Here is a 27,084-nt window from a genome sequence, read left to right on the forward strand (position 1 = left end):
GACCAGGGTGCCAGGGGATCAGCACCGAAGTCACTAACTGCAAAGAATGGGGCAGACAATCCCCAAAGCTGGTGGATATTTCAATACTTAGATTTACCAAACCAGCACAAAACAGCTTTTATAATACCTCACTGGTTACCCAGAAGCCAACAACACAGTTCCCTTAAAGCAACCCAGCCTCAGGCCTCCATCCAGACACCCACGTCAAATATGATGGAGATTAGTGAAAATCTAATCAATCATACAAGAAAGTTCTACCAATCCCAAAAGATCAGACACATTACCTCCCACATTAATGAATATTCCAAATTTTACCCAAATACACACTTACAGACAATCCTTATTAACTAAACTAGAAATTATTAAAGAAAAAAAGAGAGTACAGACATGAGTACAGTTCTGAGATCAGATTCATAGTAGAGATGGTGAGCTTTGTAGTTGCAAAGAGTTCTTTCAGAATTAGTCCATAGGTTATAGTTCAATGTTCATATTCAGGGTGATCTGGATTAAGACTGGAGATCTCAGTTTTAGGATTTAAGCTTCCCCTGCATGAAGCATCAAGCAGGTCTGAGATAAAAAGGATCAGAATCCAAGGGATTTTTATACAGTTCCAGGTTCTCTCGACAGGTCAGAGTCCTTAGGCCAGTAATTCTCAAACTTTTGTACTGGTGACCCCTTTCACGTAGCAAGCCTCTGAGTGTGACCCCCCTTATAAATTAAAAAACACTTTTTAATATATTTAACACCATTATAAATGTTGGAGGCAAAGCGGGCTTTGTGGTGGAGGCTGACAACTCGCGGACCCCCCCCCAATGTAATTACCTCGTAATCACCTGAGGGGTCCCGACCCCAGTTTGAGAACCCCTGCCTTAGGCGAACAATAGGCAATCATAGGTTTCAGAGTAGCAGCCGTGTTAGTCTGTATTCGCAAAAAGAAAAAGGAGTATTTGTGGCACCTTAGAGACTAACAAATTTATTAGAGCATAAGCTTTCGTGAGCTACAGCATCCGATGAAGTGAGCTGTAGCTCACGAAAGCTTATGCTCTAATAAATTTGTTAGTCTTTAAGGTGCCACAAGTACTCCTTTTCAATAGGCAATCATGGAAACTTTGAAGACTACCTATTTCCTAAGCATCACTGGTAATTACCTACACAGATTAACATAAGGCATTATATCCACTAGGCAGTTTATCACAAATTTTAAAGAGACATATAGACAATGACATTATTTCACCCAAGATTCATTTAAATGTTAATATTCCCTTTTGATCTCTGAATCAATAGCTATAGTGATAGACAGGAACTGTCAGTTTAGATGGCTAACAACTAACAAGATGTAAGTACACATATACAATTAATGTCACCTCTAATTCTCTAACAATACAGGTTTGCACTTTGAAGTTCTAGCCCATCTAAGATGGAATAGCCCTAATTATCATTTATATACTTTTATAACATGTCTCTAAAGGTTGACTCTGGGGTATTTAGCCTGCGAGCCACTTAACCCTTTCTGGCCATGCATCACATACTGTATAAGATTCATTGCAATTATATAACTGTGGTAGCAACGATGATTTGCATGGTCATACTCTAATCAGATAATATCACATCCACTTTTATTTTCAGCTCTCCAGTTCTGACATTTATAGGACCATTCTGCTTATCTCCTGACTCCAGTATTTTCAGCTGTCAGGGTTTTGTCTGAACTAAATGGATAGATCTGGAACATGAGGTCCAGCACCTAGGAATTTTATAGCCTTGCTTTTTGCAACATGGTTGAACTGATCCAAAATATTTGCTTTCTTGGCTCTACCACTGTGCTGTATAGGTAAGCTGTCAGTGCTTGAATCACTGGTAATAACCAAATATTGTTGGTTTAGAGACAAAGAGAATCTCCTCAGTCAGATCCATGAATGGTTCCAGGGCTTGAATTTGTCTCTGTAAGACTTCACTGAAGTAGAGTCAATGTTATGATGCTAAAATCATTGGGGGGAGAAGTACGTTATTATCCACCAGACATCTCACTTTGTTGAAGTTGGAATTCCACAATTTCTCTGCCTGTTAACAGTCATTCAAGATCTAATTCTATTTTGTATGGTGTGAAGGTTGGAAACAACAGAACCATAGGTGCTGGAATTAGGGATGCTGCAGCACCCTCTGGCTTGAAGTGGTTTCCATTATATATGGGTTTACAGTTTTGTTCAAAGGCTCTCACCACCCCACTATACAAGTTGTTTCAGCACTCCTGAACAGAACTATGGTTGCAATAGGTGACTAGTTTCAAGTTATTCACAATCAAGCTTCTATGGATGATTATTGCTATAATGCAGCCTTTATACAGAGCTACAGTTTGAGTATGGAATTTGAGCGGGGGGTTGGACTAGATGACCTCCTGAGGTCCCTTCCAACCCTGATATTCTATGATTCTATTCTATTCTATGAATGGTACACACTAAGGTGTGAATTTATAGCCCATTAGCTACTCTGCACTAACTAACTCTCAATGTGCAGAACCTACTCCAGCTTGCATGCAGGGATGGTCTGTCACTTACCCTCCTGTCCCTGGACCAGGAGAAGGCATATGACAGGATGGATTGTGGGTGCCCCATTTTATGGGTTTCCTCCAGGTCCTGTATGCCTCTTTGGAGTGTCTAGTCAAGCTCAACTGAACCCTCACCAGTCATGTTCGGTTGAGGGCTGCATCAGGGTTGCCCACAGTCCGGCCAGCTCTATACCATCACGATGGAGCCCTTCCTCATTCTCCTTTGTGAGAGAATGATGGGGTCGGTGCTTTGGGCTCCAGACCTGTGGGTGGTCCTGTTGGCATATGCAATGACATGGTCCTCAAGGCCTAGGAGACCTGGTGCGGATGGAGGCTTGCCAAGCCATCTACGCGATGGCCTCCTCCACCCTGGTCAATTTGCTCAAGAGCTCTGACCTGGTAGCTGGGGAGGGGTGGCATCCACTTGGGTGCTCACTGCTCTATCTGGGCATGTACCTTTCTGCCACCCATCCTTCCCTGCTAGAGAACTGGGTCAAAAATCAAGGCCAGGGTGGCTGATTGATGGCAGAGGTGAACGGGGCTGCTGCGGTGCCTTTCCTTTTGAGGGAGTGCACTGTTGTTCAACCAGCTTGTTCTGTCCATGACCTGGCATCAGTGCAACACCCTGACTCTACCCCAGGGAACTCTGGCCAGCCTCCAGAAAATGATGCTGGAGTCTTTTTGGCCAGGGCTGTACTGGGTCTCTGCAGGTGTCCTGAGATTCCCTGGGAGGGAGGGTGGACAGGGGTTGGTCTATATCCACAGCTAGGACCATCCCTTCTGCCTTCAGGCCCTGCAGAGACTCACAGTGCTAGTAGTCCAGCATGGAGCATGCTGGTGCACACCTTCCTCTGCCACCTCCCAGGGCTCCGATACAACTGGCAACTCTTTTTTCCTTCACCCGAGAGGTCTCCCCCGAGACCTCTCTGAGCTGCTGGTTTTTTACCAGGACCTGGAAGCTAGTTTCAGTGACCAGACTAGTGGCCGCCAAAGGGGAGGACCTCCTAGCAGAACCCCTGCTACACAATCCTCATCTCCGTGTGCAGGTGGTGGAGTCCCCCTTGGTGCGGCAGAGGTTGGTACCACCAGAACTAGAGACCACCTGGACTAGAAACCAGGTGGACCCTGCTGTGCTCAGTCAGCACATGGAGCTGCCCACCCTGCGCATCCATTGTCATGTGCTCCAAGAGGTGAGGGCAGCCTTGACTCCGGCTTCTCTTGCTTTTCTCAAGTGGGTCCTGCGGGCAGGTGCTCCCCACCCACCTCTCACCCCTGGGTCTCCGGACCTAGTCATCAGGCCCCTGCCTGAGAGCCTCCCCAACCACCCCCGACATCACCTGAGCCAGTTGCACGGTATCCAGCTAGTCCACCTCCAAACTGTGCCCAAAGAGCATGTGTACATGCTTGTGCTTCATGCCATCCACTTCCTCACCCCCATGTCCTGCCCTGACACCAGGTAATGGGACGTGCTACCACCTGAGGAGGGCGAGGAACCCCATTGGGCCACCCTGTACTCCAGTCTGGTTCCATGGCCTGCTAGGGATATTAGTTGGCGGTTCCTTCAGAGCCATGAGCATGGGCATGTACCTGGTATAGTTCACAAACTCCCCTGACACCTGTGCCTTCTGCAGTGAGAGGGAGACCCTGGCACACATCTTTGTGGAGTGTGTCAGGTTGCAGTGGAGTGTGTCAGGTTGCAGCCCCTTTTCTGGCTTTTCCACTTCTCCCTGCATCTTCTCCTGATCCAGGCATGCCATTCATGACCCCACAAAGTCATGGGACTTCCTTGTCAGCCTCCTCCTGATGCTGGCCAGTACAGCCATCCATCACACCAGGAGGAGGAAGCTGGATGGGGGGGGGGGTACTCTGCAACTGTGGGGCCTATTTCTGGTCCCTTATCTGATCACACCTCCAGGCAGAGTTCCTCTGAGCAGTGTTCACTGACTCCCTGGACACTTTTGAGGAGCAGTGGGCATTGCCAGGGATACTCTGTTCAGTGTCCCCCTCTGGATACCTGTTTCTTTACCTCTGAACTCACCCCCATTCCTCATTTTTCATTCGTTGTCCCCCATAATCAACTGATGCCTTGGTCCAGTGATTTCTTCCCCTTAAAGGGAGGCCTTTAGTTTTCGGTGGTTCTACACCTGCTCATCCACCCAGTACTTCAAATAGTACTAACTCCCAATGTCTCACTGCAATTAAAAACCCGCAGCTGTCCCATGCCAACTGAGTCAGTCTCCTGGGGCTCTGACTAAGGGTTGTTTAATTGCTGTGTGGACATTTGGGCTTGGGCTGGACCCCGGGCTCTAGAACCCTGTGGGGTGGGAGGGTCCCAGAGATTGGGCTTCAGCCCAAGCCTAAATTTTTATGCGGCAATTAAATAGCCCCTTAGGTTTGCAGGGCTTGGGCTGAGTCAGCTGGCATGGGCCAGATATGGATGTGTAATTGCAGCATAGACATACCCTTACTGTGCACTAACAGAGCACCCAGGCAGTTTAGCTGAGATTGCAGTTTATCTCTGCCCTCTTGTACATGTGCATTACAATGCAGTTTTGGTCATGCTGATCTTTCTGAAATACAAATAGTTTACCATAACTGAACCAGGGTAAATGAGGAACTGATTTTACGGCCCTTATTCAGCATTCTAAAAAGGATTAAAATTTTGCCAGAAAGAGAGGAAGAGAGATACAGGGGACAAAAGAGAGCTGTTCAGGGGAGGGATAATGGATATAGAAATGGATTTATGTAACGGAAATAGAGACACACATACACATATGTCATTGAGAAGGAGATGGTGCATTGCTGCAATATAATAAAGACTTGTGCCAGAATATAGCTTTTGACACAAATCGTCCAAAGCCATAATATGATCTTTAAATAAAAATTAGTTTTCCTTCTCTGAGAAATGGATTGTTTTTGAATACGAGATATAATTGTATTGTGGTTTCTAGATACAATCAAAAATCACCTATAATGCAACCTAGATGGAACAGCTATATGATGGGTGCAAGAAAATCTGATTGGAAAATCATTCCCACAGAGCAGTTATCAGTGGTTCACTGTTATGATGGAAGGGCATAAAGAGTGGGGTCCCGCAAGGATCAGTTCTGAGTCCGGTTCTGTTTAATATCTTCATCAATGATTTAGATAAGGGCATACAGAGTACACTTATAGTTTGTGGACGATACCAAGCTGGGAGGGGTTACAAGTGTTTTAGAGCATAGGATTAAAATTCAAATGATCTTGACAAATTGGAAAAGTAAATAGAATGAAATTCAATAAGGACAAATGCAAAGTACTCCATTTAGGAAGGACCAACCAGTTGCACACATACAAAATGGGAAATGACTGCTTAGGAAGGAGTACTGCAGAAAGGGATCTGGGGGTCATAGTGGACCACAAGTTAAATTTGAGTCAGTGTAACGCTTTTGCAAAAAAAAAAAAAAAAAAAAGCGAACATCATTCTGGGATGTATTAGCAGGTGTGTTGTAAGCAAGACACGAGAAATAATTCTTCCACTCTACTCTGCACTGATTAGGCCTCAACTAGAGCATTGTGTCCACTTCTGATTGCCACATTTCAGGAAGGATGTGGACAAATTGGAGAGAGTCCAGAGAAGAGCAACAAAAATAATTAAAGGTCTAGAAAAAATGGACCTATGAAGGAAGATTGGGTTTGTTTAGTCTGGAAAAGAGAAGACAGAGGGGACAGGATAACAGTTTTCAAGTACGTAAAAGGTTGTTAAAAGGAGGAAGAAGAAAAATTGTTTTTCTTAACCTCCGAGGATAGCAACGGGCTTAAATTGCAGCAAGGGAGGTTTAGGTTGGACATCAGGAAAAACTTCCAAACTGTCAGGGTGGTTAAGCACTGGAATAAATTGCCTAGGGAGGTTGTGGAATCTCCATCATTGGAGATTTTTAAAAGCAGGTTACACAAACACCTGTCAGGAATGGTCTAGATAATGAGTCCTGCCATGTGTGCAGGGGACTGGACTAAATGACCTCTCGAGGTCCCTTCCCATTCTATGATTCTGTAACTCCCACCGCTGGTTATACCACATGCAGACTAGGATTAGCAATTTCTTACTACTTGCATATTTAACAGTAATTTTTTTGTTCCACAAGTGAAATGTTTCCATTACCTGGACACCTGCTCTCCTTATCAGCCAGGAGAGACCAAACCTAACTGTGACATACACCGCTATGCAAGGAGAGCTCATGGTTTGGTTTTCTGCATACTGCACCTTTAAATATAAGGAGTTTGTTAGGGGCAGACAATAGAGGTAAGCAATATTGGATTAGAGTCATACATAATGCAGCACTCCCATTATGCTTTCTCTCTTGGAAGCATTTGTTCTTTCTTTATACGTTATTTTTCTTAGTATAAAAGTCACCTCGACTGAAAGTACATGTTCGCTTTCTGGATATGAAAGAATGAATATCAGCTGTCATTTTCAACAGCCATGCAACATTCTGATTCCAACATTCCATCTCTTCTCCCATTAAGGGGACATTACCCAAACCACTACACTTGCTTTTTGAGTACGGAGGGGAAAGAATATCACGCCATATATACACTTTTACACCTACAGCAATGTCTTCAACTCCCATGGCCCCAGTTTAACCGCAGTGGCAGTCTGCCCTTGATGGTGGAGTTACAGAACATATTGTCACACTCATAGGACTAGCTAGCTATAAACTGCATTTTGGCTGTGGTCTGGCATCCAGCATCATACCCACTAAGAGTGACATGGCAGAAAGGTCGCTTTGTCCCAAACAGAATGATGTCTTCAAGTGAGTCACTAATAATGTTTAAAAAAAAAAAAACAAAAAACACCCCACACCAGACTAAATGCTTCTTTTCTCCGGGTTTCCTAGTGCACCCCTTCTGCTCTAGGGCAGTTCTTTAGATTTCATACGACTTCTCTCACCCCATTAGAAAGGCAGGCAGACATTTTACCACAACTATGTTTTGTTACCTGCTGTACTGGGGGATGATAGGAAGCCATGAAAAGAGACAACTATAAGAATTTTTGCCTGTTCTACATGAAAGAAATAAAACTGGTTATAAAGCCCCTACATATAGAAAAATCTGAAGAACACTTTGTCTATATGCTTCCTCCAAATGTCCTAATAATCATTTAGAAGAGACTTTCAATAGGCTTAATAACCAATTAAAGCTTAACCGCTTCAGCATAAATTGTTTTTGTACCATTATGGATCTGAAATAGTTCGACTGCTCTTCTCAGTACTGTCCTACAGTGGATTGATGGCCTCGAAAAATCTCCCAGAATTGACCATTTAGGAGTTGAGCAGGGAACTATGAAATAGGTACCTAGAGGGCATTGCAACTGAAACAGTTTGGGACAGTACTAATCTGGAAATGGAAGAAAACTGAAACCAATTCAGCTTGGTGAGCACATGGAAGCTATACTAGTTGTGCTTAAACCAATTCAATTATACTTAGTCTCTGATGTAGACAAGGCATTGTGTGGCAAAAGTAAAATCAGATTTAATAAGTGTCTTCTGGTAATGTTTTATAGAGGAAGCACAAAATGATAAATTATTTTGCTACTGGAAGCAAATTCTGAGAGAACCATGATTCCACAGGGAGGGAAAAATGGATGTGAGCTGGTGATGGCTTTTTCTGTGGTTTGCTGAGGGTTTTATCTTTGATTTTTCTTTCTGAGCACTTTGGTTTGTGAAAGATCACAGTGCTTACAAGGCCTTCCTGACCCAGAAGAGGGGTGCATTGTTAGCATCAAGTTTTCATCCCAGTGAATCACAGACAGAGGTTACTTAAATCATTACTAAGATTCCCTTGAAGTAGAGAACAAATAAAATAAGGAAAGTGCACAGATTTCTTTTTGAAGATTTAATGTTTGGTGAGAATGTGCTCTTAACTATAGAATATTTAATGCATTGTGAACTTGTGATACCTACTAAGGCTAACTTTAAGTAGACCTTTCCTATTAAAATACCATTATTTCACCTCTTCACAGTTCTTTATTCCCCACATCAAAAGTCAACGCATACTGCATAATCAAACCTAGGAAGATCCAAATTCATATACAAGGCTCAGAGATAGATCTCACACTGACTGCAAATGCTGCATGGAAATGTCCCAATTTGGTATGTCCTAGAATTGGGTGCAACTCTGGATGTTGCTGATGAAATACAAGATGTCAGACCTGCTGGATGATGATGGTGTGAGACTGTTCTTGAAAGTTCCTCTGAATCTTTTCTCATAGACTATTAGAACCATCATGATCATCATCAGTCTGACCTCCTGCACATCGCAGGCCACAGAACCTCACTCACTCACTGCTGCAATAGACAACCTCTGATTGAGTTACTGAAGTCCTCAAATCTTGATTTATAGACTTTAAGTTACAGACAATCCACCATTTACACTAGTTTAAACCTGCAAGCGACTTGTGCTGCATGCTGCAGTCGAAGGCAAAAAAACCCCAGGGTCTCTGCCAATCTGACCCAGAGGAAAATTCTTTCCAGACTCTAAATACAACGATCAGCTAGACCCTAAGCATGTGGACAAGAGCCACCAGTCAGAAACCTAGGAAAGAATTCTCTGTAGCGACACAGAGCTCTGCCCACCTAGTATCCCATCATCGGCCATTGGAGATATTTGCTGCTAGCTGTTGCAGATTGCCTACAGTGGCATGTAGCTAGTCTCATCATACCATCCCTTCCATAAATTTATCAAGCTCAGTCCTGAAACCAGTTATGTTATGACTCCCTTCTAATCATCATCAGCTGGCTATTTACCATAAGAAGCAACATGAGATACAAAAGGAATAAAGAATCTTAAAATTGAGGTGATAGTCATTTGTAAGAGCAGTGCAGTCAAATGTGTCACGTACCCGCCTGCTGGTTTATCATCAGCAGCTGGAGAACTGCTATTGCTGTGCAGGATCAGCCTAAAATATACATGAACCAAAGCCATACCTCAAAATTGCACTGTAAGATCATCAAGTCTAAGCAGAGTAAAGTAGTATAAAAATGTACGAATTAAATCAGAGACACCTGCCCCAGGAATATCACTGAACCTGCCATTTACAATATTTTAAGAGATGAGGGTACTGTGATAGCATGTACAATCTTTTGGCACTGCTGGAGGAGACCCCAAAGTCCAGCTGCACCCCCACCACATTGCTGCTCCTAGGAGAAGGGGTTCCGCTGAGCCAGCCAATAGCACTGTACAAACACAGGGAGTTACCCAGGGTCTGGAGGCAGCTCACGGAGGCACTACCAGCTAGGTAGTGCTGATCACAGTAAGAGTCATCCATATTTCACAATCATTGCTTCTGTAAATGTGGAAAATTGTCAGCATACAAACTTGCATATTTAATTGCCTACGTTTTCCTGATTGTGACCTTATAGCATCTCTCTCTCTAAAATAGCAAACGGAAAAAAAACCACCCAAAAAATAGACATTCCCTCATGTGGCATCATATTGATACCTACCTGGGTCATGAGCAAAATTGTACCCTTCAGATCCATTACACAGGCTTCGGCCACTAGAGCTAATGAGAGCAGTAGTACATTACCATTGTCTATGTGGACCAGCACTATAGAGGGACGATACACACTTTACCAGTACATCTCATAGCTATTTACTGACAGAGGAATGGTGAGACCTGGGGATCTTGGGTTCCATTCCAGGCTCTGAAAAAGGAGAGGGTTCTCTAGTGGGCGGACATTCTTCTGCCCATTCCCCTCACATCTGACCCCTTCTCCTACATCCACTCCTACCAACTTGTTCCAGTTTTGTTTCTTACCCACCCTGGTTCTTTGTCCCAGTCACATTCTCTTTGCCTACCCAGTCTGAAGCTTCTCATTGCAGTCCCAGTCTCCCTGCCCAGCCAGTCCCAATACCTCCATTTCCGTCCCCATTCCTTGTCCCCAATTTCCTTGCCCAGCCACTTCCAGTTCCTCATCCAATCTGTCTCCATGCTCCACCTCCCCACTGGGTCTTATTCTCCCTCCCCAGGCTCTTCATCCAATCTCAGTATTTTCCCCACTCCCTGCGTGGCTCTTTGTTGCAGTGTCACCCTTGCTTGGCTCCTTGTTCCAAGCTGTTTGCCCATGTAATCCCAGTTCTCACCCCTGCACTGGAGCTCCTTTGTCCACTCAGTGGACCCCCCACCAATATTGGTTCCTAATCCCCATCTCCTAGTCCAACTAATCTGGTTTCTCACAATTCCCCAAATACAGTGTTCCACCAACTGGCTCCCAGTTCACCTCCATTTCCCTCACTGGCTCCTAGTCCCTCTTTCTCTGTCCAAACAATCCCAGCCTCCTCTCCTCTCACTCCTCTCCCTGCCCCAGCTCCCAGGCTCCACTCCCAACCAGTCCCAGCTGCTCCTCCCCTCAGCTGCCAGGCCCAGTCTCCTTGCCCACTTATTATCACTCTCCCCCACAAACTCCCAGTTACAGTTTCTCCCCCCCATACAGTTCCAGTCTAGCAGCCTCCTCGTCCCAGTCTAATCCTTTCTCTCTCCCTTGTCTGCTTTTCTCCCCTATTCATTTGAATCAGATGGCTTCCTCCGCCACACTGCCTGGGTGCCGGGGGTGGGGGGGTGTCATTAAGCACACAGGAGAGACGGCTTTCTGCTCTTAGGTTCCAGTACCCAACCCCACCCTTGCCTGGAGCAGTCATGACAGTGAAAGGTCAGCTTCACCTGAGGCTGGAGCACACTCAGTACCTCTGTGGGCATGCAACATGTGCAGTCTGGTCAGCACTAGGAGCGCTGAGAGGCTCAGTGAGAATAGAATCTTCACATGTTTCAGCTGCTAAAATTGAAGTCTCTACTGAGCATGTGACACTTGCAATTTTTTTAAGGCTTGTAACTTGGCTAAGTTGGAATGGCTTTTCACAGGAATGGCAAAATGCACATCCCTGACAAGAAGGCCACCTCCCTGCCAAATTTCGAGTCCCTGCTCCAATGGAAGAAGGTGCTAGAAAAAAAGAAGGGGGGGGGGGAAAATCACCAGAATATTTTTAACATGGGTAAAAACATTTTTCTTTATCCTCATTCTTGGAAACATGTGAACCATTTTGGCCGAAAGTTTCTGAAAAATTCAGCCTGAGACAAAACGAGCATGGAAAATTGCAGCCTGAACAATTAAAAATTGGCAACATTATAAAGGAACAGAAAACAGCACTTTTCTCCCACCCTCTTAATAAGGCAATTTTAATAAAAGGTGATGCTACCAGTCCCACCTATAATATGTATCTGTGTGTTCCTTTGTCTGGCAACATCATGTGTCATAGGAATCAAAACAACTCCACACATCTGCTTTCATGAGTCTGAAGTCCAAGCTGTACAAATAGCTGTAGGGGGTAGGGAAGTGCTATTCCCATTTTTGTGTATAAAAGCAATGGTTGGACATATTCCATTGTCCTACAGTATTTCCCCACATACATTTAGGAAACAAGCTGTCAATGGTGAACATTTTTATGATCTCCTGAGTTCAACAATAGCAAGTTTCCACTGTGACCAAAACAAGTGTGGCTGGACTGGACAGTGAAAGAAGGGAGGTGGAGGAACAGGAGACAGAAACGGATGAGAAAGAAGATATGTGAGGAGGAGAAATATGTTTGATAAAGGAAAGGGTTAAAGTCAATGAAATAACCATATAATTTTACCAAACTGAAGAGAAAAAGTGAGAGAGAGAAATAAAAAGCTAGAAAGACAGAATCCAAGAAGTGTCCTGAAGAGGCTGATCTTAGAGTGAAAAAAAACACACACAAAAAAACCAACACCCTAGAACATTTAAAATTATGGGAAAAATAGATGAAGGTAAGAGACCAAAAAAACAAAATCAAAACAAAAAACCCAAGGAAAGGTTACACTAAAGGAAACAAATATGAGAGAGAAAGATATAAAGCAGACCAAGTAAATTCAGTTTTTGAAATGAAGTTATGGAAGGTTTGATGCCAAAGTATCACAGTGAAATACACAAACACTTTATTTTTCTTAGAAGACATCAAAGAGCATAGTTAAATGCAAAGAGAAGCAGGTGATTGCAGCTAGTGACCTAATTCTTGAAGGCAGGAAATATCAACTGTTGGTGGCAGGAAATAACCTGTTTTAATTGAATAGGGAGGTGTTTTGAGGGGGAGAGGGATTGGGTGTTTTTTTGTTTGTTTTTTTTTAAGAAATCAATGCTTTGTACACTTCATAGAATGTCTTTTGTATCTGTTCTAGTTACTAATGGAAAGTTTGAGAGTGCATTTGTGCTTTGTTTTGGTACTTTTTTTTAATTGAAGATATCTTTATAGTATATTTTTCTGATACAGAATTCCAGATAAATACTTGGAAAACTAGCTTTTATGCAAAATAATAATATTCTTTTACAAAGCCTTTAATGGAATTAATGAACTGCTTTTTAAATATAAATCTCCTTAAGAGGTCTTTAATACTTCTGGGCATAGGCGCAGACTCCGTGGGTGCTCTTGGGCTGGAGCATCCATGGACAAATATTAGTGGGTGTTCAGCACCCATTGGCAGCCAGCTCCCCCCTACCACCTGCCAATTGCCTGGTGCCCTGCCAATCAGCACCTCCCCCTCTCTCTCAGTGCCTGCCGCCTGCTGCAATCAGCTGTTTCATGGCCGGCGGAAGGGTCTGGGAGGGAGTGGGAGGCATGGGGATGGGGCACACTGGGAGGAGGTAGGAAAGAGGTGGGGCAGGGGCGGGGAAGTGGCAGGGTGAGGACTTGGAGGAAGGGATGGGGGGGGAAGAGGTACAGTGGGAACTTGGGGGAAGCGGTCAAGTGGCAGGGCCTGGGGCAGAGTTGGGGGTTGAGCATCCCTGGGGCCTGAAGGAAGCTGGCGCTTATGTTTCTGGACAAGATGCTGGCACCCTTATTCACCTGGAATAGGACAATATTGTGAGTAGCTCAGCTGAGGTTTTTCTCATTTTGATTTTACTGGAGCTGGCTGTGGCGTAAGGCATGACTTAAAGTGAAGGGCAACAGATTCTGTCCCTTTGTTAGGGAGAGGGGGGAAAGTCACAAAATGCTTCAAAAGCCCTTCCTTTATATCCCATCTGAGATCACATAAGTGTCACATAATGAAAATACAAATTATGGTGGCCATTTTAGTCTATGATTTTCTTGAATGTGAGAGTAGAATTGCAACAAACCTTACTAGAATATATTCTTAGCTAGTCCAAAAGAAATTATCCACAATGTTTTGTGTTAGTCTTTAACAGCCTGACCAATTAATAGGAAGGATAAAAGACTTTAATTGCATCTCTACTTCCACAAAGACAGGATGCTGATAACAAAAAGACCAGAGGCCAAAAAATGGTTTAACATCTGATAGTCTAAAGCCCCACATGCAATTATTTAATAGTCTGTCAGCAATGGTTCAGGTGCCTGGGCTGGTCGTAAAAACACTTTGACTAAGATGTTCAAAGCCACCTACAGGTTTTGGACACCCATTCCCTGCCGGGAATTGAGCAGCGGGCATCCAAGACCAACAGGGCTTTGAAAAATCTCAGCCTAGGGATCTCTCGATGAAAGTTCTAACCTAGCAGAGCATTACCAGTATCCCAGTGAGCGCACCACCTTGGAGCAAGGTATGGGAAAGCCTCCACCTGCATGGAGTTACTGCACAAAGATGCAATGAAATCATGGATGGAAACAGAGATGCTGCAGCGGCACTAGGAGAACACCTCCCAGCTCAGTCCCATAGCAATCTTATTCATCCTTCAATGACCATTTGATGCTTTTCCAATCGACCTTCCAGGCCCATTTTTCTCTATTAGTTGTTGTTTAATAAATTGTATTTGTCTGAACTATATGATCAGTGGGTCAGGGAAGCAGCCAGAGCGGAGAGAGTACTTCAGAATAGCCCCTGTCCCAAGTGACCACAACAAGATTGCAGGTCGAGCCCCCCACCCCCGAATCCTGGCTCCAGCCTTGTCTGGATTACGAGGACTACCACAGAGGAGAGCGGAAGGGGAGTCCTCGAGGTTAGGCGGACCTCTGGGTAAAGAAAGTGGGAGTGAGGATGGAGATCCTTTCCCTAGCCCATTCCACCGACATAGTGTATAAGCCAGGAAAGTCCCTCACAATATCAGGACCATTCCCCCACTTACACATACAAATTGGTGGTGAGCATCAGGCTACTGAAAAGTAGCCACTCTCTCCCACCCCCAGACTAGGATTTGGAGAATGCAGAGATAGCTCAAAGCCTCCATAGTTTCCCTTTTCCCAGGACCTCTACACAGAATCTCACCCACTGCCTTACAGCACAACTCTGGTAAAAATTTGCATGTCTGTATGTGGATATCTTTCAGCAAGTGAACAACCAGCATTAGAGACAGATGTGAACTGGCAATTGTGTTACACCAGTCTTATGCTGATGTAACCAGTAGAGATGTGGAATTACACCACTGTAAATCTTGACTAATTTAGTGTTGAATGTGGCTCCTTATGTTTTGCTATTTTTTTCTCCTCATTATGTTTGTCTCCTTTTGTCTTAAGAAGAGCTAGACTTTAACCCCAAAACCTAAGAGCTACCACCTTAAATTTACTCTCTGAACAAGAGCATTTGCAAGCCATCAGAAAATCTTTCAAGCAAGGACTTTCCCTTAATAATAAAAAAAAAAACCTCCATATAAAAGAGAGAAAGGGTATAAAGAGAGATTAATTTTAAGTTCAGTAAACCTTAATTTAGCAAAGTGGTTTTTCCTCCTTTTTGATGTTTAATAAATGTTGAAGATTTTTGGAGGTGGGGGGTTGGTAATGCAGAAAAAGTGAGACCAAACCGTTGGCGTCATAACCACAAACTACAATTACTGTGAATGCTGGGCCAGTAAAGAAAGTAACAGCTAGGGATGGTTTTAAACCAACTCCTAAATACTTATCTGATCCTTACAATATGGCAAAGAAGCCAGGGTAGGGGCAAGGTCACTGTGGTTCAGTGAACAACTGGGAAAGTGGGGATGAGTCATCTGGCTATTCCTTGAAAATGTCAAGGAGAGATAGAGAGGCCCTGACTTTCCATTCACGAGCTATTGTTATACATCACGTACAAGCAAAAAAGGGCACAGGGATAATTTTACATTTTCAGATCACCTTTATGGTGACTAATTTAGAAAAAAATAGTGCATAACTGCTTCAATTCCAAACAATATCTCAGATATATTTAGCAAATATGGTTACAGTGGTGGTGTCAGTCCATTTCTTAGTGGTCTGACCTCCTTGTTAGGATGAAACTGTGACAGACATCTTTTTCTCTCTCTGGGAGGGAGAGGGGAGCCTTGCTGTTCTGGTCCCTGCCCCCGACAGACACCATAACCATCTCACTCTCCACAAAATCCTGCCATTCCAATAGATTTGAACTCTATGCAGGCAGATCTTTTTGTAGGATCAGGATCTAAGCTGGTACACACACAAAATGAAAACAAGAATTTCTAACATGTATGTGTCTTAAGAAGTGGATTGGTACAAGGCATTGTACTTTAATCGACCTTAATTTCCCCAGTCCTAGCAACAAGGAGGAAAGCAGATCTGCTCTAGCTATATGAGATAATTATGTTGACTTGTTTTTACCCTCTGAGCTAAGCAAGATAAATGAAAGTGGGAGAACTCTGAGTCATCTTAATTGAAAGGCTGCTTGGAAGGAATGACACACAATAAATGGAGAGGTTTTTCCATGTTTTCCTTAACTCATTAAAAGACTTTATGCACAGGATTTCCTAGCCAGGAACTACAACATTATTTATCTAATGACCATGCTAATGTTTTCTCCATCTGGCCCATTGTAATAAATTCTGCTTTAAACTGCAGCCCTGAGATATTTAGATATCAGATTCTATTTTTAATTTATTTATTCTTAGACTTGGAAAGATTTAATTTTTATTGTTTATAAAACTTGACAGACAATATTTGTTTTGTTTTTAATCAATGAAAGTTATTGCAGTACCAGGACATTTAATAAAGCTAAGACACTAATTATTTAATTTTATAAACATACAAGTCAGTTTATAACAGGTACAGAAATAAAATGTCATAATATTGTATATGGATTGCCAGTTCAAACCGAGTGCACATATTACAAGTGCAATATATAACAACTTTTTCTTTCTGTATCTATAAAATTAGTTTTGGAGAAGTAAGTGGAGCAAAAAAAAAAAAAAAAGATGAATGCCATCATACAAGCCCAAATCCTACAGATTTACAAATGTGCTTAACTTTATATATTGTGAGCAGTCACACTGGATGAAATCCTTGCCCCACTGAAGTCAACGGGAGTTTTGCGATTGGCTTCAATGGGGCTAGGATTATACTGACTTAGGTGGGACTGTTCATGATGTGTAAAGTTAATCATATGTATAAATCTTTCCAGGATTGGGGCCTTCCTCATTAAAACCTCACCCTTCTAAGACTACTTATATTGTATTTTACATTTTTTAATTCTACTGGACTTCAGTAGGATTTCCCCCCCAAGAGTGTAAGCAATTTTGAGCAAGGACACTCTTTTGTCACCGAGTACAATGGGGTCCTGGTCCATCGCTAGGGCTCCTAGATGGTAATACAAATAAATATACTCTGCACAGGGATGAATTTCACTCTAGAAGAGCAATGATGCTGATACATTGAATATTACTTTCCAAAAATCTGTATCCTGCATCCCTAAGTACGTGGAAGTAGTATTGAAGTTATTAGTAGTTTGAGGAATGCATCAAGAGCTTGCAGAATTGAACTCCTAAATCAAAAGTTGTACTTTAAAGATGAAGTGTACCCACCGTCTATAACAACCAATATTTTGCACTTTCTTGGTGCCTTCCCCCAGAGATCTCAAAATGCTTTAAAACCATGAATGACTTAAACTTTACCGCTGTGTCTTTACTGTGTCTTTTACAGAGACACAGGAAGCTTAAATTACTTAAGAAAGTCTGTGGAGGAGCCAGAAATGAAAACCAGATCTCCTTGCTTCCAATCTTGTCTCCAACCAAGAGGTTTGGCCTCTCACATTTTCAAAGAACCTACAGAAGTTATGCACCCAGTTCCCAGAAGTCCCAGTCAATCTCAAACTCTAATGCGAGTGGTCTCATTTATTCAAATTATTGCAGTCAGAGTTTTCAAGACTAGGCCAAAAAAAAAAAAAAAAAAAAAAAAAAAAAAGGAGTTTTCCTGAGGATAGAACTATGTAGGGATGAAATCTTCAAAGTGTATAAACTGACCTTTTCCAAATACTTTTAATAATAGTGCACTGGATAATTTCAAAATTGGAGCAAAATAAAAGTATCTGACATTTCTAAATATGTTCAATAGCTAATGCTTTACAGACAGTGGTCCAAACAATGTTGATAGGTTTGTAGCAACTACTTTTCTACAAGCTTCATATATTCAGATTGGAGCATTACCATGTTTTATTAAGGCAATTCCTTGATAAAAAACTAAAAGCCTCTGAACCTGATGGACAGACTCCATTTTACTACAGTGGCTTTGGATCAGGCCTTAAATGCCAGCAACTCTGGACTTAATATTGAACAGGTACAGAACAAAGATAAGAGGCTCTAGAAAAGTACTGCTTTCCTCTGACTGACTGTATAAGTTGCAAGAATTAATACAGGATGTGCAGAGACACTTCAAAACATATACAGACCGATTCTCCTCTCACTTTCAGTAAATCAGGAGCAACTCCATAGAAATCAGTGGGGTTGCAGTGGTGTAAACGACATCATAATCAGGCCTTATTGTTTTATAAGCATCCATTAGAATTCCACAGGGACCCATCATCTTTCAACATTATATGTAGTTGCTTTTTAATCAAGAAATTAAATGTATTAAAGTAACTACGTAACAGTACAAGATGACTTTATAGAAAGATGCAATATAATCATAGAAACAACATTATACAGTTACCAAACTTTTTAAATGAATTGTGTAAATTGTTGTGTAACTACAGTATATTGTTACAAAACTGGATTTTTTTAAGTTACTTAATAAAATATAAAGGAAATGCTCTAACAATAGAAAAGGTTGAGAGATTATTTTACAATCCAACCTAATTAAAGACTCAGTTTAAGTCTCACCTCCAATATCTGGGTGTCTCTCTAGATAAGATACTTGTTTAATTAGATGTATTGCATCTTGCTAATATAGGTCAGTTTTAACTGTACATTTGCTTATTTACTAGTATTCTTTACCACCTTAACATTCTTGGACCAAATCTCTCAATCCATGCAAAGTTCAACTAATACTAATGGGTGTTCCCCCAGGACTGATTGACTCTTGCCTTTGCTGCCTTGGAGTCCTCATGCTGATGCTTCACAGCAGGCATTACAGCCATGGGCAGGGGCTGAGGCCACTGAACATCCCAACCCAGGTGGTTTTGGCCAATGAATCTGCCTAGCCACTGACCATTCATCTGTACCCAAAACAAACAAACAACAAACATTCATCTGGAATCTACGCCAGATAGTGCCTCATTACCTTCTCCCCACGCGGAAAAACTAGAAGAAGGGCCAAAGCCATTTCAAAAAAAAAAAATCACACGAGTTTCCATGTGCAGAGTTTTCAGGTCTCATGCTGGATTTACCTTCCTATTTTGTGGGCATGAGGCCAGATATCACAGAGCACCATGGAAGCATAGAATGTCCATGCAAGTGGCCAGACTTCATCTTCTCCCTCTCCTCTAGCAGCATAGCTCCACCTCATCTGGCCCCTTCCACTTCTGTCCTTACTTCCCCAAAGGTTTAGCATTAAGTCCTGTAGATATTCGCTGGGGTATAATTCAATGTAGAGTGGATCTCCCCCAGCCATGGCCTCCATTGCTCAATGATGCCCACTAAACAAGAGCCCAAATTTGTAGCATTTGTCCAGAGAAGTTTCAGCAGAACCAGAGGGAAAGAAGGGATGATGCTGTTTAAATTCAGCTCCTCTCCCTCATTTTGCTAACTTTTCATCCCTTCTTAGCTGAGGGCCGATAGAGATGGGAAATAATAAAAACTCTTAAATTTAGTCTTCAGATTGGGAATTTCCTGTTATACAGCATGTGCTTGAAGTTCATTCCTTATTCATACTTGGAATTTTTCCATTTTATTTCCCAATCTCCACATTGGTTCCATAATAACTACCCGGGAAATAGATTCAGCCTCCTCCTTCTTTTGATTAAACTCTATTTTATTAAGGACATGTTGGTAAGTAATAGACCTCACATTTCACCCCTGCACTGTCAGATATAGTAGTCTTGATTCTCCCCTCTCTTTTATACACTAGGTTAATTAACTGACTTCAGTAGAATTACTTCCAATTTCCAACAGTGTAAATTAAAAGACAATCAGTCTCAGTGAGTTTACAATGCTCAGCCTTTTACTAGCCTAGGAAGGAACTGCAGATGTAGGACCAAATCTTGTTTGCCTTGCTCCTGTGAACAGTCCTATTGATAAGTAGGGCCAGCAGTATTTGGTCCGTAGTCCAGAATCATCTTGGATCTCCAACTTTGCTTCCCAATATAGCTACCTAGCCTCCACTATTTGCTTCTTTGTTCTGCTTCATGCCTAAAAGTGTATCTGTTGGTCCATTTCCAAAGAAGCAAACTCACACTTAGTTTAGGTGAATAACCCAGAGCAAGTATGTGAGTGACCATCACAATGACAGGTTGTAAGAATATAAAAAAGGATTCTGTAGAAAGTGAGCAAATTATCTAAGTTTTTTCAGAACCTTCAATTAACCCTGTTTGTTACAACAGTGATAGTCATCCTGGCCCAGATCCTCAAAAGGTATTTAGGCACCCACCTCCCAGTAAAATCAATGGAATTAGGTGCCTAATCACCTTTGATTATTTGGGCCCTTGTCCCTAGATGACTTCAACCTCTTATTGTTTACATTTCTTTTTTATTTATTTATTTTTTTAAAAGAAAGATTCTGAGCTTAGAAAAAGGCATCATCTCAGACGCTAAGGACCACCTGAATTTATTACACTCATGAACCCTTCGTGAAGTAAAGCTTGTTTAAAGTATTGCCACCCCTGCTCAGTCCAAATAGTTGGTGTAAGGCAGAAGCAAGTGGGAAAACAAAAGTTGTGCAGAGAGGTTTATGCTCCTTCTTCCAGACTCCCACAGATCAAGAATATGCATTGCTTAAATATTCATAAATACATTGGCCCCAAATGTCCTCCTGATCCATGAAGCAAAATACACAATTCTGACATCTCAAGGTCCATGTTTCCAGAAATGATCAACTGCCACTACAAGCAACAACAACAACAACAAAAACAGGTTCTGGGCAACTTTAAATAGTCAGTTTGTGACCTAGGCCCAATCCAAATCCTGTTAAAGTCAAAATGACTTTAGTGCAAATTGGACTGGACCGCATCCCCTAGTGAAAGGAATTTGGAATTGATCCTGACCAGTGGGAAATCTTGGCAAGTGATCATAACAAGCGGTGCCATCGTCTTCATCAGGATATCAAAGTCCATGACAGGAGCTGGCTCCTACAGCTTGAAGAGAGAAGAGCCTGTAGGAGTTTCATTTTGAATTGTAGTAAACATTCTGTACCCAAAAAAAAAGGGTTAGGAAAATGGTTAGGTTTCAGAGTTCAGCCCTCTAGAGTCAAGAAATAACAAAGCCCAGGGCTGCACATCTACTCTTAACTCTGCTCCCTTGTGCAGAAGACAGGTTTTTAATTGCATTAACCTATGCTATTTCTTGTATACTATATGTCACTGAACTTTCTCCAGTCTTAAAGACATATGTTTAGAATCTTGTTTTATTTCTTCTTTTTTTTACTCTTAAGTTATTTGCATTCCCGGTATACCTTAATTGACTCGGACTTTTTCTCTAAGGTTATGTCTCGACTTACAGTGATGTGCAGTGTACGTACACTGCACAGCTCCCTTAGCACGGGTATAAATAACAGTGTAGATGGTGAGACACTGCTTAGGCAAACAGAGTAAAGGCATGCCAGAACCTTAGTATATATACCCTACATGACTCACTGCATGCTCATCCCCTGCTTCCACATCTATGCTGCTAGTTTTAGCAGTGTAGTGTCCTGTTGTCTGAGTCCTTCCCCACTACAAGGAAAGGTTCCAGCAGCAGGGAGCTGACAGAGCCTTTGCCTGTTGCAGTGAAAGACTCGGGCAGCAGGAAAAGGCTCCAGCAGCTCCCTGCAGCCAGAGCCTTTTCCCACTGCCTAGTGCCAGAGCCTTTCACTGCCACTTGTGGCTGCATACAACAGTGTGGACGCAGCCTGTTTTTCACTGTGGCATGTAGCTACACGTATCGAATATGCCACTCCCCGTGTAGACAAAGCCTAAAGTGTGTTTTATTAGTAATGTCAGCACCCACATAATTACACTTCCTTTTCATTTAAACCAGCAGCACTACCTGCCTTCGGTGCAGTTCAGGAAATGAGACTATTACTATGATGCTAATTTAGGGCCCTGGGCCCATTCCGACTCCTATCAAAGCCAATTCCCATTTGATTCTTATGGAAGTTGGAATGGCCCATAGTTATAAAATTAGATGATATATACACATTTTTTACTATTACTCTCTATTGTGCAGCTTGAGTTGTAGGTTATATATAAGTATGATTCAGTATGCACTCTTCACCAGATCACCCAAAGAGGCCTTCAGTGAGAGCTATTAATGATCATTCTGAACAGCCAAAATAGCTAGAGGTAGATAAGTCCCAAGAACTTTTTTCGTAATGGGGAAAGTTTTTATTTGTGCTTGTGTTAAACTTTACTCTCCTACTGAAAATAGGCTAAACTGTTTTTGCTGAATATTAAAAGAAGAAGAAAATCACCTTTTGAGCAAAAAGTGAGCCTGGGAAACTTTAATTAGAAAGTTGCTAGTTTCCTTCTAGAAAGTTTCAGAAAGTTTTTGATCTGGATGATGGGCTGGATTGCACCCTCAGCAAGTTTGCGGATGACACTAAACTGGCGGGAAAGGTAGATATGCTGGAGGGCAGGGATAGGGTCCAGAGTGACCTAGACAAATTTGGATGATCGGGCCAAAAGAATTCTGATGAGGTTCAACAAGTTGAAGTTCGTCCTGCTTTGAGCAGGGGGTTGGACCAGATGATCTCCTGAGGTCTCTTTCAACTCTAATCTTCTATGGTTCTATGGTTAAGCAAGCGGTTCCCAACCAAGATACATACATTTGCAATAACTGCCAAAGATCATGCAAACCTCGGATTGGTCCATTCAGTCACATGAGACATTGCAAACCATCTAGATCATAGGCTGCAATTTCCACCGTCTCTCGCAGACAAAAGGATGTCAACATAGGTTTAAAAACAGAGCTGGAAAAATGAAAGCACTTCTGAAACTGAATTTAGTGTAAGATGCAGTATTATTGTAGCCAGGATGGGAGAGAGAGATTGAGAAGGTATGTGAGGTAATGTCTTTTATTGGACCAACTTCTGTCTCTCACCAATGGAATAAAAACAGATTACCCACCCAGCTTGTCTCTCTAGAGTCAGACTCTTTCAGATCATGAAACTACACAAGTTCACCCTAGTGTGACACTGTTGTAACTGGAGTAAGTCAGCTTTGGCCCCTTACTTGTGCGCTGGTTTATACAATTGTCTTTTGTCATTTCAGAGTTATTTCATACGATTGAAACAGGAACAACATTTCATAACAGGCAGAAGCACTTGTCATAGAATTTCTATGACAGACTTAAAGAACTAAATAAAGTCTTTTCCCACAGCATTAATTCAAGCTTATGTTACTAACTTTTAGATTCTAAAATATATTTTATGGGAATGTAAAACCCACTCAATCATCTTAATCACTTCCTCAGAGAGGGAGCGTGGTCCAGTAGCTAGGGTGTTAGTCTGGACTTGCAACTGAAGTTAGACACAATGGTGCTTTTGAAAATTCCAGTAGGTGCCTAAATACCTTTTAAATTCAGAAGTTTAAATTCTGTCCCTTAATTTCAATGTTCCTCAGTTCCCCATCTGCAAAGTAGGGATAGCAGCAGCTCCCTACCTCATGGGGCAGTTGTGAGGATAAATCCATTAAAGATGGTTAGGTGCTCAGATGCTACTGTGATGGGGCCATAAGTAGTTTAGACAGATGGTTCATGTACATGCATGTGAGAGGAAGACCTATTTTGTGAATGTATTGAACTAAAAAAATATACATGTTCTTTTGTGTTCCATAAACAGCCTCCTTATACAAATTCCATAAAAAGCCTTCATACCTGCCTCTAACTCAGTTCAAATCACTATACATACATTATTAATATTTATAACTGAGTGGGCTTGAAAGCAACACTAGCATAAAAAAATTGCTGAGCTATATGAGCTGGCTGATAAGGAGGCCTCGTTCAGTGGACTGGTTTTAGCCCCAGCTACCTTTGTCTTCTGATTAGAAGACTAATGCCTCCAATAGCCATTTTGCCAAATTGCCCATGACCTGGTTCTTCTACAACAGCCTTAGAAACTCTTATGGATTGCTTGGCCACAGTTGTACAGGAAAGAAAACTGTGACAGATCTAAATAAGGCTCAAGACAGCGTGGGAGGTCTGGAGCTCATTTGTGTGAGCATTCCTCTCATCTCCGAGTGTTGCAATTCCCTACGACGCAGGGACTTTTCTGGCATCCCACAACAGGCTGACCTTTTCCCTGACTAGGGGAGTCATTGTCCACAGCTTCTTATAGACCATAGTTACTGAGTACTCAGTAGGACTTAGTGTTCTATGGTTCTCAATTTTCATATCTATTCATAAACTATAGATACGCAGGGTATAGATTATCTTTATTCAAGGTTTCCTGAAATGCAATGCATGCATTAGCTTAATTTATACTCACAAACAACTGTAAACATTTGTTACAATGCCTGGAAGCAATGAGAAATCAGTGGCAGATAGATACCCTTTGAGGGCCTGATCCAAAGTCTAGGACATCATTGAAACCTCAGTGGGCTTTGGTTTAGCCCTTAAAGCCAGTCGGAACTTCTCATAAAAGTTTGTCATTTTACTGCACAACATAGAAAAGCTAATGACAACATTAAATCCAGAGAAAAGAACACATAGTCCAATAAACATTTGACTTTAAACTACCTTACTTCACATGTAAATTGGGAACAGCACCTCCACTTCAGAGTTTCTGTCTTATAGGTGATCCTCCAAAGGAAGAATGCTGAGCTGTAGCTGGTCTTTTAAAAACCTGTATATGAAGAAAATTAAGAAAACACTTTCAACAAGCAGCATTTCAGTTCTCCATCTTTTTCCTCCCCAAAAGCTTTTATACCCAGTTTTTACACTATATTAAAATATACATACAGGACAGTTGCTAGTATGTTTTTATCTTGCTATTAATTACTGCTGTTTGTGAAAGAGCAGCAACAAAAGGGAAAGTTCTTGTCTTATACTTTTGTTACGCTGAATCAGTTAGTTCTTGAATCCTCTAGGAACGGCACTTTCAGGAAGTCTGAACAGGAAACTATGAGCTGGGCATATTGTCAAGAAGTGTCAGAAAGATGCCAGAAAGTTGCAAAACACAAGCTTTAGTCAACTCACATTAACCACTAAACGGTTCTCTTTTTAACCGTTCCCTTCACTCAAAAATTCTGTGAAAAGCCGCTAAACTGAATGGCAGCATCAATTTCAGTAACAAAACTCATGGTACTGTTTTTCATTCTATACTATAAACCTCTTCATTTCCTCATTTGTCACACCATCTCCTCTGGTGTTTTTCATGAATGCACACACAAAATCTGATCTTATCTCCCACTGATTTTACACACAAGTACTTCAAATAAACTTACCCCAAATGTACACGGGATAAGTGAGATTAAAAAAAAATCAGACATAAATGTGTAAACATTCTGTATAGCAGATCATGAGTTCATAAAGATCAAAGCTTTTAGAAGGCAAATTTCCTTTAACAATATAGGCTAGCATCTCTGTCAAACCATCTAGCTTTTGTTCCAAGACAACTGCAGTCAGAGCTGCTTACATTTGAGCCTGACAGTAGCAACAATGTGAAAATAGCATTTTAATAACTAATATAAAGTTATTGCAAAACCATGTATATAGTACAAATCTCTCATTGCACTAAATGTGAACTCACTTCAGCCTTGCCATGCCCATTAAAAATACATAAGACTTTAAACTTTATTTAACAAAATGTATTTCATTTGATAGAGCCATATAGAGAAAGAGGTACATGTATGTTTAAAGATGAATGAAGTTGATACAAGACAAAAAGTGCTGGAAAGACTTCATTGTCCAGTCATCTCTGCTGAACAGACAGAGGGGAATTGAGAGAGAAAGACGTGTTTCTATGTTAAGGCCTCACAGCCTGCCTGTTGAGTCTAATAATCAGGCCCTAATGCAGCCATGAATGCCCTCTGCAGCCAGAGATAGAACTGGTCCTGGAATCCTGTCAACAGTGCCCACATGCAAGCTGCAGCAGTCAGGAGCTGTCTGAGAACACAACTTTCCTTTTTTGACCCTAAAAATAAAAAAAAACTTAATAACCACCACAAAATGAAAGAATTGGCTTTTTTCTTTCCCACAGATAACTGTGGAGTAAATATGCTCAGGAATATGGGTGGGAGAAAAGCTATTAATTCTGAAAGTTAGCCTAGGAAAAATAAGCCCTTTTAACACTTACACTTGAAAGATTTTTAATGCTAGAAACAATCATAAGACTCACACTTAAGCCCTGTTTGGAGGGCCTTGTGCTAACCTCACACAGGAGCAAATTGCACTCTGGTGAAGCAATTAGACATTTTGTGTGATACAGGGAAATATACCCTTCTGTCATAGGGTACACTCACCATTAGGGGGTGCCTTCTCCTGGCCACTCTGGGAATTAGCTCCAGTCATGTCTCATGTCCCCTCTGTCACTCGTCCATGCCCCTTGCTGCTTCTCTCTCTCTTTCTGCTACTCATGATGCTCTCTTTGTAATTTAGCCCTCCAGCCAGCTCACTATAGTCCTCCCCTTCCAGGGTACCAAAGTCCCACTGGATGACTGTCCTAGACAGTCTTCTGCCCAACTGCCTGGTCTGTGCCACCTCCCCAGTGGTTGGTAGGGGAACCAGGGCCCACCTACTATTCCAGGTTATAACCAGCAGCCAACATCTGCATTGTCCCCAACCTTCCTACTGTTTCACTAGGCTGCTCCTACTTCACCTCTGTCAGGCTTTTTCTCCACTCTTCTCTGGGTTGGCTCCCCTCAGGACCAGGACCTCCAGGCTTCTATTCTTCCCATTTTCCTTCTTTCCCTCTTTAAGGCAAGAGAGAGTGACTGCAACTCCATTCTGCTTCTAGCTTCCTGGCTTTGTCATAGCTCAGCCACTTCCTTCTCAGCTGGGCTTAATTCCTAATCAGGGGTTGTTTATCTAGCTTAATTCCCTTCAGGTGCAGCCTATCAAGTTAATGTGTTGGATCATATTAAAGAAGTTCTCTATTAAAGTCAGAGTTTGATTCTCCATGGTTTGAATTCCAGGGTATTACTGGTTAAGAGGTCTCTTGGTCTTTGGTACTGTTTCTCTCCCTCTCTGTGTAAAACTTGCAAGCTGCTAATTGTGTTA

At 42.0% G+C, this 27,084-nt stretch overlaps 1 protein-coding gene across 8 annotated transcripts in view; it reads right to left on the minus strand.

The window, feature by feature from the left end:
- Positions 1-26,852, minus strand: part of LOC119852824 (interleukin-1 receptor type 1) — an 80,551-nt gene extending 53,699 nt beyond the window's left edge. The window contains exons 1-2 of one of the 8 annotated variants that reach the window (XM_038394666.2): positions 26,684-26,852; positions 24,609-24,709 (exon numbers count right to left, since the gene is read on the minus strand). The gene's annotated coding sequence lies outside the window, so the exon portion shown is untranslated. Of the gene's footprint in view, positions 1-24,608; positions 24,710-24,825; positions 25,180-26,683 lie in introns of those variants that run through there. The other 7 variants (XM_043514051.1, XM_043514241.1, XM_043513923.1 and 4 more) reach the window with 7 other exon arrangements.
- Between the last annotated feature and the right edge of the window lie 232 nt (positions 26,853-27,084).

The sequence above is a fragment of the Dermochelys coriacea genome, chromosome 1 (genome assembly GCF_009764565.3).
Source record: "Dermochelys coriacea isolate rDerCor1 chromosome 1, rDerCor1.pri.v4, whole genome shotgun sequence".
NCBI classification, from domain to species: domain Eukaryota; kingdom Metazoa; phylum Chordata; order Testudines; family Dermochelyidae; genus Dermochelys; species Dermochelys coriacea.